The sequence below is a fragment of the Mustela putorius genome, unplaced genomic scaffold, assembly GCF_011764305.1.
Source record: "Mustela putorius furo isolate JIRA1106 unplaced genomic scaffold, ASM1176430v1.1 tig00003871_pilon_pilon_pilon, whole genome shotgun sequence".
In the NCBI taxonomy this organism is placed as follows: Eukaryota; Metazoa; Chordata; class Mammalia; order Carnivora; family Mustelidae; genus Mustela; species Mustela putorius.
In genome coordinates, this window is record NW_025422023.1 from 12975814 (window position 1) to 12982976 (window position 7163).

The following is a 7163-nucleotide window of genomic DNA, read 5'->3' on the forward strand; positions in this document are numbered from 1 at the left end:
GCTTTAGGGCTAATTCCGAATTAGGAGAACCTGAGTTAGTGTTATTCCATTGGTACTGTGAATAATAATATTCAGGCTCACATAGAAAACATACAGTTTATAAAGCATTTTCCGTGCTGTTTGACTGAATCCTCATTGCAACCCAAGGATATAATATAATTACTGCCGGCAACAGATGAAGACACAGTTTGAGAAAGATTAAGTGACTTTTTTTAGGGTATATTAAGGGGCAGGGCCAGGCTTTAATCCAAAAAGCACCATTGTAAAGAGATCTTCTACCAGCTGTTTGAAAAGTTGAATGAAGTTTCACATGCTGTTGAAAACTCCAAAATTTTTTTTTTTTAAGTCTTTTGGGGAACCAATTTCAGGTTAATGAAGGAGAACTCATAAACAATAAGATTCACAACTTCTGCTCTAATGGTTCAGTCACAGTAAATATATGAAAGCATAGAGTGAGAAAGCAAATGAGGCCAAATGTTGACATCCAGTGCATCTAGGTGAAGGATTGTAGGAGTTTTTATTGTTCAATTTCTGTAATTTTTCTTTAAAAAACATAAAATCCTCAGGGCTGCCAACATTTGTCTGTGTGGTCAAGTAGGTGGACACTATACTACGTACCTGTCCTTGAACACGTTTTCAGGGCTTCTGTCAATAGCTTCTAAGTATAAAAGAACTTGTCTCTGCATTGGGAGAAAGCACGGAATGGACATAGGAAGAACAAGCAAGATGCATCTATGTTTTTTTCCCTTTCGCAGTGAAGCTTATTCATTTATGTTAATATTCTTTATTGGGGTCACTCCTACACTGTCAAAGGGCAATTCTGGGTTGCAATTTTTATTAATATGGTTGTGTCCTGCCTAACCCCAGGCAGAGGACCAGTTTCACCCAGGGACGTCCTGGGGATTTTCAGAGAACCTGGCTTTTGATGAGCTGCTTGGCGCCTGGTGGTGTTATTCTCAATCACTGTAGCCAGCGGCTCCATTTGGCTACATCTCGGATATCTCAGAGACAGTCTTCCCTTTCCGCACCACTTCGCTCATGTTTCACAGATAGTGTTTCTGAAAGCCTTTTTGATTAAATACGGGCTTGGGAAAAAGACGTTGTTGAAGACAACTAGGAGAATTTATTTATTTTTCAAGATTTTTATCTATTTATTTGAGAGAGAGAGAGAGTGCACATGAGCTGGGGGATGGGTAGGGGAGAAGGAGAGGGACAAGCCGACTCTGCTGAGCACAGAGCCTGTGCAAGGGCTCCATCCCACCACCCCGAGATCACGACCTGAGCCAACACCAAGAGCCGGAGGCTCAACCGAATGTCCAAATGAATGACTAATACCAACCCATGCCTTGAACCCACTCGTAAGGATTCATCCTGCTATATAGCTTGGGTCCTCTTGTATTCCTGTGAGGAAAGTATTCAGTAAAGTATTATCACAATGAGGTTAAAGGAGTCATTCAGATGCCCTTGTAGGTAAGTCAGCTTTATTCTGAAAGCTTTATTCTCACAGCGAGGAGAGGAGGATAAGAGGTCACAACGGGACAGCGTTGATAGTTGCCACATTCTTTGGCATTTGCTAGCCTACTTGGCCGCCTAGCCGATGATTCCCTCATTGGACCACAGCGCTTGAGCATAAGTAAAATTATAAACAGGGAATCGGAGGGTCCTTGAGTAACCACATTTCCGAAAGTCACTTGGATAATAGATACCAGCACCATGACTCAACGCCAGGACTGATCTTTAACGTTCTCTTCTCTATAGCAGAGCGGTAGAGTGGCAAGTCACAGAGGCCGTGCTGTCTGTCATCCAACCGGGGAGCAGGAAGAGGCTTTCAAGGTCTGAACACTCACTTAGTTGCACCCAGAGAACTCATTGAACATTTTTGGCATTGCCAAAAATTGTAACTGCTGATTGTGGAATATTGAGAAAATTCCAAAAGAGAGGAGAAAGAAACGAAGGAGGAAGGGAGGAAGAGAAAGAAGAAGACGCCTATCTCAATCTGGAAATAACCATTGCTACTACTTTGGTATGCATCCTCTAGGACTTTTGGTTTTATTTGTACCTTTGCTATCCAAACCTATACGTAAAGGCCTCTAATTAGCATCGCTTAATGAATAGCTTTCCCTGAAGTTGAACACGCTCCTACTACCGTCTTCATAATATTCTATGGGAGGGATAAACCAGAAACACTGAGTTGTTTCTCTGGGACTTTGGACTGCCTCTCTAGAGAGGCCCTCTGGGGACTCCAGAAGTCTTATTATGCTGCAGGAAATGATTCACGATCCATTTGTAATTGCTGGCCTCTTTCCTTTCTTTCACTTGCTCCACTGAACCGTGGAAACATTCCCTGGAGGCCTGGGGTGTAATAATGCACGAGGTTGGGTTCTCAGAAAAGCCAGACCTGAGTAGTTGGTAGTCTTTCAGATATATATAGAGGGAAGCCCAGGCCAATAGGAACCTTTCTTTTTCGATCCCAACCCGGCAACAAAATTTGGTGCTTCCTCCCGGTTGTTCTGGGACCACCTGAAGGGGAATTAGCAGTGAGCATTAACAGAAGTCATAGATCTGGGGGACTCAGTTCATTTCAGACTCCAGTTCCTCTCTTCTAAGTTTTCAGTAAAGTATTATCACAATGAGGTTAAAGGAGACATTCAGATGCCCTTGTAGATAAGTCAGCTTTATTCTGAAAGCTTACCTCAGAAGGCAAAATGCCTATGGGCCATATAAGAGGTGGAAAATCAGGTAAATTTGTGGCCAGACCAATGTCAGTGTTGGAAAAAAGAACTTGCGACTGTATCTCGAAATGACTGTGTGCAGCCCTTCTGATAACCAAAGTGCAGTACTTTGGGTTTGCTTTAAAATGGTGTTTCATTCCAGCCACTCCTTAAAGCTGCTAAATGTTAGTGAACATTATGTTGTTTAGAATTAAATGCTGAGAGAATTCTCCATAAAATACCAAAAATGTCCGGGACTTGTGGGTAATATGTGAAAATAAAACAAGCAAAACAAACCCCAAAACATCTTGCCTTACTACGCTTGGAAAGCTGTCACTTTTTAGCCGGGCTGGTGTTCATTGAATAAAAGAAGGGTTTTCAGCAGAGGTTAAAATCATTTAGGAGGTGGTGTGGACCCTCCCTGGGGTGACTTGAGCGAGCGGTCCTTGTGTGTCCTTGGACACGTAGGATAGCTTCGCGCCCCTGGCTCGCGGGGCCCTTGGACTCCAAGCACGGGGGCCACCCCCAACCCCCACCCCCAGATCACTCTTCCAACCCAGTGGATTCTGCCTTAGCAGATTCAACTTTACGATGAGTCTCTACTCCCCACTCAGGCCATCCTTTCCAGTCAGTTCAAGCTGCCATGAAACATGGAGACCTAGAGTGAGAGGCTGTACTTTGGTTTCCAAACGAGGCTCCAAATGGTCATGTGCCTCTTCCAAAGAGCTAGCAGGGCTCCTCCCGACCTTCAGCACTGCTTCTGACCAAAGGCGATCTGGGTCAGGTCACTCCACTCTCCCTCCCATTACACCCAGCTTGATCTTCTCCAAGCAGAGTAGAGGCCTCTTTACAAACCAAAGGTCCAGGTCCTCATTTGGAAGTTGAATGCCATCAAGCTCTGTAACACATCTTCCCTCGGGTCAGGAGAGAAGCCGGGCTCTCTGTTGTCCCTGGGGGCATGGGGTGATGCGAGATGAGGGGCTGTCTCGGCCTCCACCCCCTCTCTCCTTGTTGCTGGTGGCTGTTGAGAGCCCCTTCAAGCTATATTGGGTTGCTTGAAGGACCCCTTGCTCCTGGCAGCACCATGAACCTGGAGCATTCATGCTCCAGAGGCAGAAAACAAAATAGGGTGAAAAGAACTCGCTTTAAGTAATTTTCGCTTCCCTCTTAACTTTCAATTCCCCACATCACATAATGCCGCTAACAAAGATAAATAATGACTTTGAACCTCTGTTTTCCCTCTGTCTTTTGTTGCAAGGAATGAGAAAGATGTACCAACGCTTTCTACATTTGCATGATGGTTAATTTTTAAAGGTATCTTTTTGGTCTAATAAGAACTATGTGGGAAATGGACTTCTTCCAATGTCGTCTCAAAGCATGCTGAGAACATAGTGATGAGTATTGTCTGGTGTCTGAGGGCGTGAATGCTCTGTAGCTCCAGACCTTCCGATGTCTCTGCACGGAATAGGTCCTGGTCTGAGTTAGACCCTCATTCTGCGACTCGAGGTATCTGTGCTCCTGTCTGCTCATTTGACTTTTCATGGACTTCCTCTGACACCCATGACTGACAGTTACTCCACCATAAGAAGAAGTAGATTATATCAGTTTTTTGTTGCCATCCAACAGCATTTCCACAAACTTGGCAGCCCGAAAGAGCTCCCGTTTATCGTCACAGTTTCCGTGAGTTGGGAGGAGAGGCACGGAACAGCCAGCTTCACAAGGTGGCAAATGTCAGCCAGAGTTGTGCTCCCACCCAAGACTCCGCTGCGGAAGGAGCTACTTCCAACCCCATGTAGTTGTTGGCAGAACGCAACTCCTTGAATCCACCTCATGTTCCTGCTGCCTGGATGCGGGCCTCAGCTCTTGGAGGCCTCCCACCGTTCCTCGCTGCAGGGGGCTCCCCCCTCCATGACTGCTCGCTTCCTCAAAGTGGGCGACAGAGAGAGCCAGCAAGATGAGTACTAAAATAAAACGCAATGTAATCACAGACATGCAATCACCCAGAGGTCCCTTTGAACACATCTACTTTGTAACCCACGCAGAGTCTCCTAAGCACTGTCCTTTTAATGTGCTGAAATGTACTTTGTGTCCGTGGCACCTGAACTGGAGTCAAAACCTTGAATTCTTCCTCCGTCCCAGTAGTCTCTAAGATCGTAAGAGAGTCCCCCGGCCTATGACACGTTTTCAAAGTGCTGTGCTAATTCTGGGAGGAAAACTTTGCAAAGAGTTTCTAGTCTGACATGCTAGCTTTTACTCTATATTCAAAAGCAAATGTCTCTCTATTCATATTTTTATGAGATCACTGCAGAACTGAGCTGCCATAAATTTCTCCTTTAATGGATCACACTTGAATGCGAAGAATACCAGGATATTTTTATAAAAATTGTTAAGTCTCTAGGTATTTTTAAAAATAGTATTCATGGGCGATTCCGCCTCAAGTGTGCACTGCTGTTCTTAACAAGTCTCCATCTTTTCAAGTTGGTTCCAACCTGATTAATCCATGAAGATTAGCCAGCTGTTCTTTTTTTTTTTTTAATTTTTTTTTAAAGATTTTATTTATTTATTTGACAGAGAGAGAGATTACAAGTAGGCAGAGAGAGAGAGGAGGAAGCAGGCTCCCTGCTGAGCAGAGAGCCCGATGCGGGACTCGATCCCAGGACCCTGAGATCATGACCTGAGCCGAAGGCAGCGGCTTAACCCACTGAGCCACCCAGGCGCCCTAGCCAGCTGTTCTAAATGAGTTTTTAGCTCCTGAGTTGTGTGGCCTTATTAGAAAAGCTCTGGGAAGGCCTGCGAGCACACACTGTTGAAGACTGTCTCCATTCCCACTCTCCTGTTCTCCTGCTATACAAAATCTGTGATTTCCTTGGCCGTGACGGAAATCCTCTCATTGGTGGGAGTGGTTGGCAGCTCCTGATGTGAGATCACTGGCTATTTTGTTCAAGGAGTAAGATTTCCCTTTGACCTGACAATGCCACTTCCAACTCCTAGCATTTTCAAAGGAAATCAAAAGTGCCATATGGCGGGGGGGGGGGGTGGGGGTGACTCTCATTATTTTAGCAATTTTTAAAATCCTAGGCTACTTGAATAGTGAAAATATGACCTTAGTTTACATTCCATGAGAATGTTACCTGCTGTCATAGAAAAGTATTGGTCATTAAAAGAAAATATTCCAGCCTCAGCAAAATTCACGAAAGGTGTAGTTCTTTTTTTTTTTTTTTTTAAAGATTTTATTTATTTATTTGACAGAGAGAAACCACAAGTAAGCAGAGAGGCAGGCAGAGAGAGGAGGAAGCAGGCTCCCCGCAGAGCAGAGAGCCCAATGCGGGGCTTGATCCCAGGACCCTGGGACCATGACCTGAGCCGAAGGCAGAGGCTTTAACCCACTGAGCCAACCAGGCACCCCACGAAAGGTGTAGTTCTGAGTAGAGTTTGGTTCTTGAGCAGGTTGACCATTCTTCCCCTTGCCTGCTTACTTGGTAAATTTAGTGTGTTTAGGTTATGGTGCCTAATGTTCAGTAATTTAAAGACTATCCACAAGATAGCAGCTATTTGGATCTTTGAATTGTTTCCCAGGATGTTTCATATTTCTAATATTTCCTTCTGTTCTTAAACTTCCTTTTCACTGCTCGTCCACCACAAGTCTTGGAGGTGTGGGAGGAGGTAAATGTTTCTTGGTGTTTGCTGTTACCCCTTCCCCAGGTACCCAACAGCCCACCCATGTAGGAGCTTCCACGTTCTCCAAAGTGGAAAGGAAGTCACTGCATTCTCTCTTCTTACTTCTCCCTTCCCTCTCCTCCCCAGGAGCAGTGACTCATGTCAGGCCAGATACCTTGTCCATGATTGCCTGGTAGAGGAGGTTCAACGGGCTTCCCTCTGTCCCTCTTTTGCCTCCCTCAAGTCCTTCTCCACCGTGTAAGACTCTCAGGGAACACCTTGCCTCTGGGAGGGGGAGAGGGATGTTGCCCTGTAATCCCTCAACTGCTCTGGCTAAGAATATCTCTTAGATAAATGAGGAGAAGTCATTTGGTTGGCTGCCCACATTGCATTCTCAATGCTTGCTTTAGCAGTGATACGACGAGTGTTTTGGTCTCTATCTGATAACTGGGTCTCGTTAGTTTCTTCCTCATGTAGAGGAGAGAGGGAGGCTTTTACCTACCAGTAAAGTGGTCTAAACCTGCCTCTGCCCTCTCCTTTAGCTCCTAGTGAGAGAGACTGGAGGGAAGGGAATGGGAGTTTTTTGGGCAATAGAGCTCATGAGCTACTTCACAGGGCCTGGTCAGGAAGGCAGACAAAAAGCCGGATGTCCTGTGAAATGAGGGCACTTGGGATGCGGGCCACCATGCCAAGTTTAGTTCTTCCTGATTCCAGCCAACTCATAGAATGTAAGCCAAAGTTTCAGTGGCAACACTGGGCAGGAAGCCAGGCTCCTCAAACCTGCTAAAAACATGC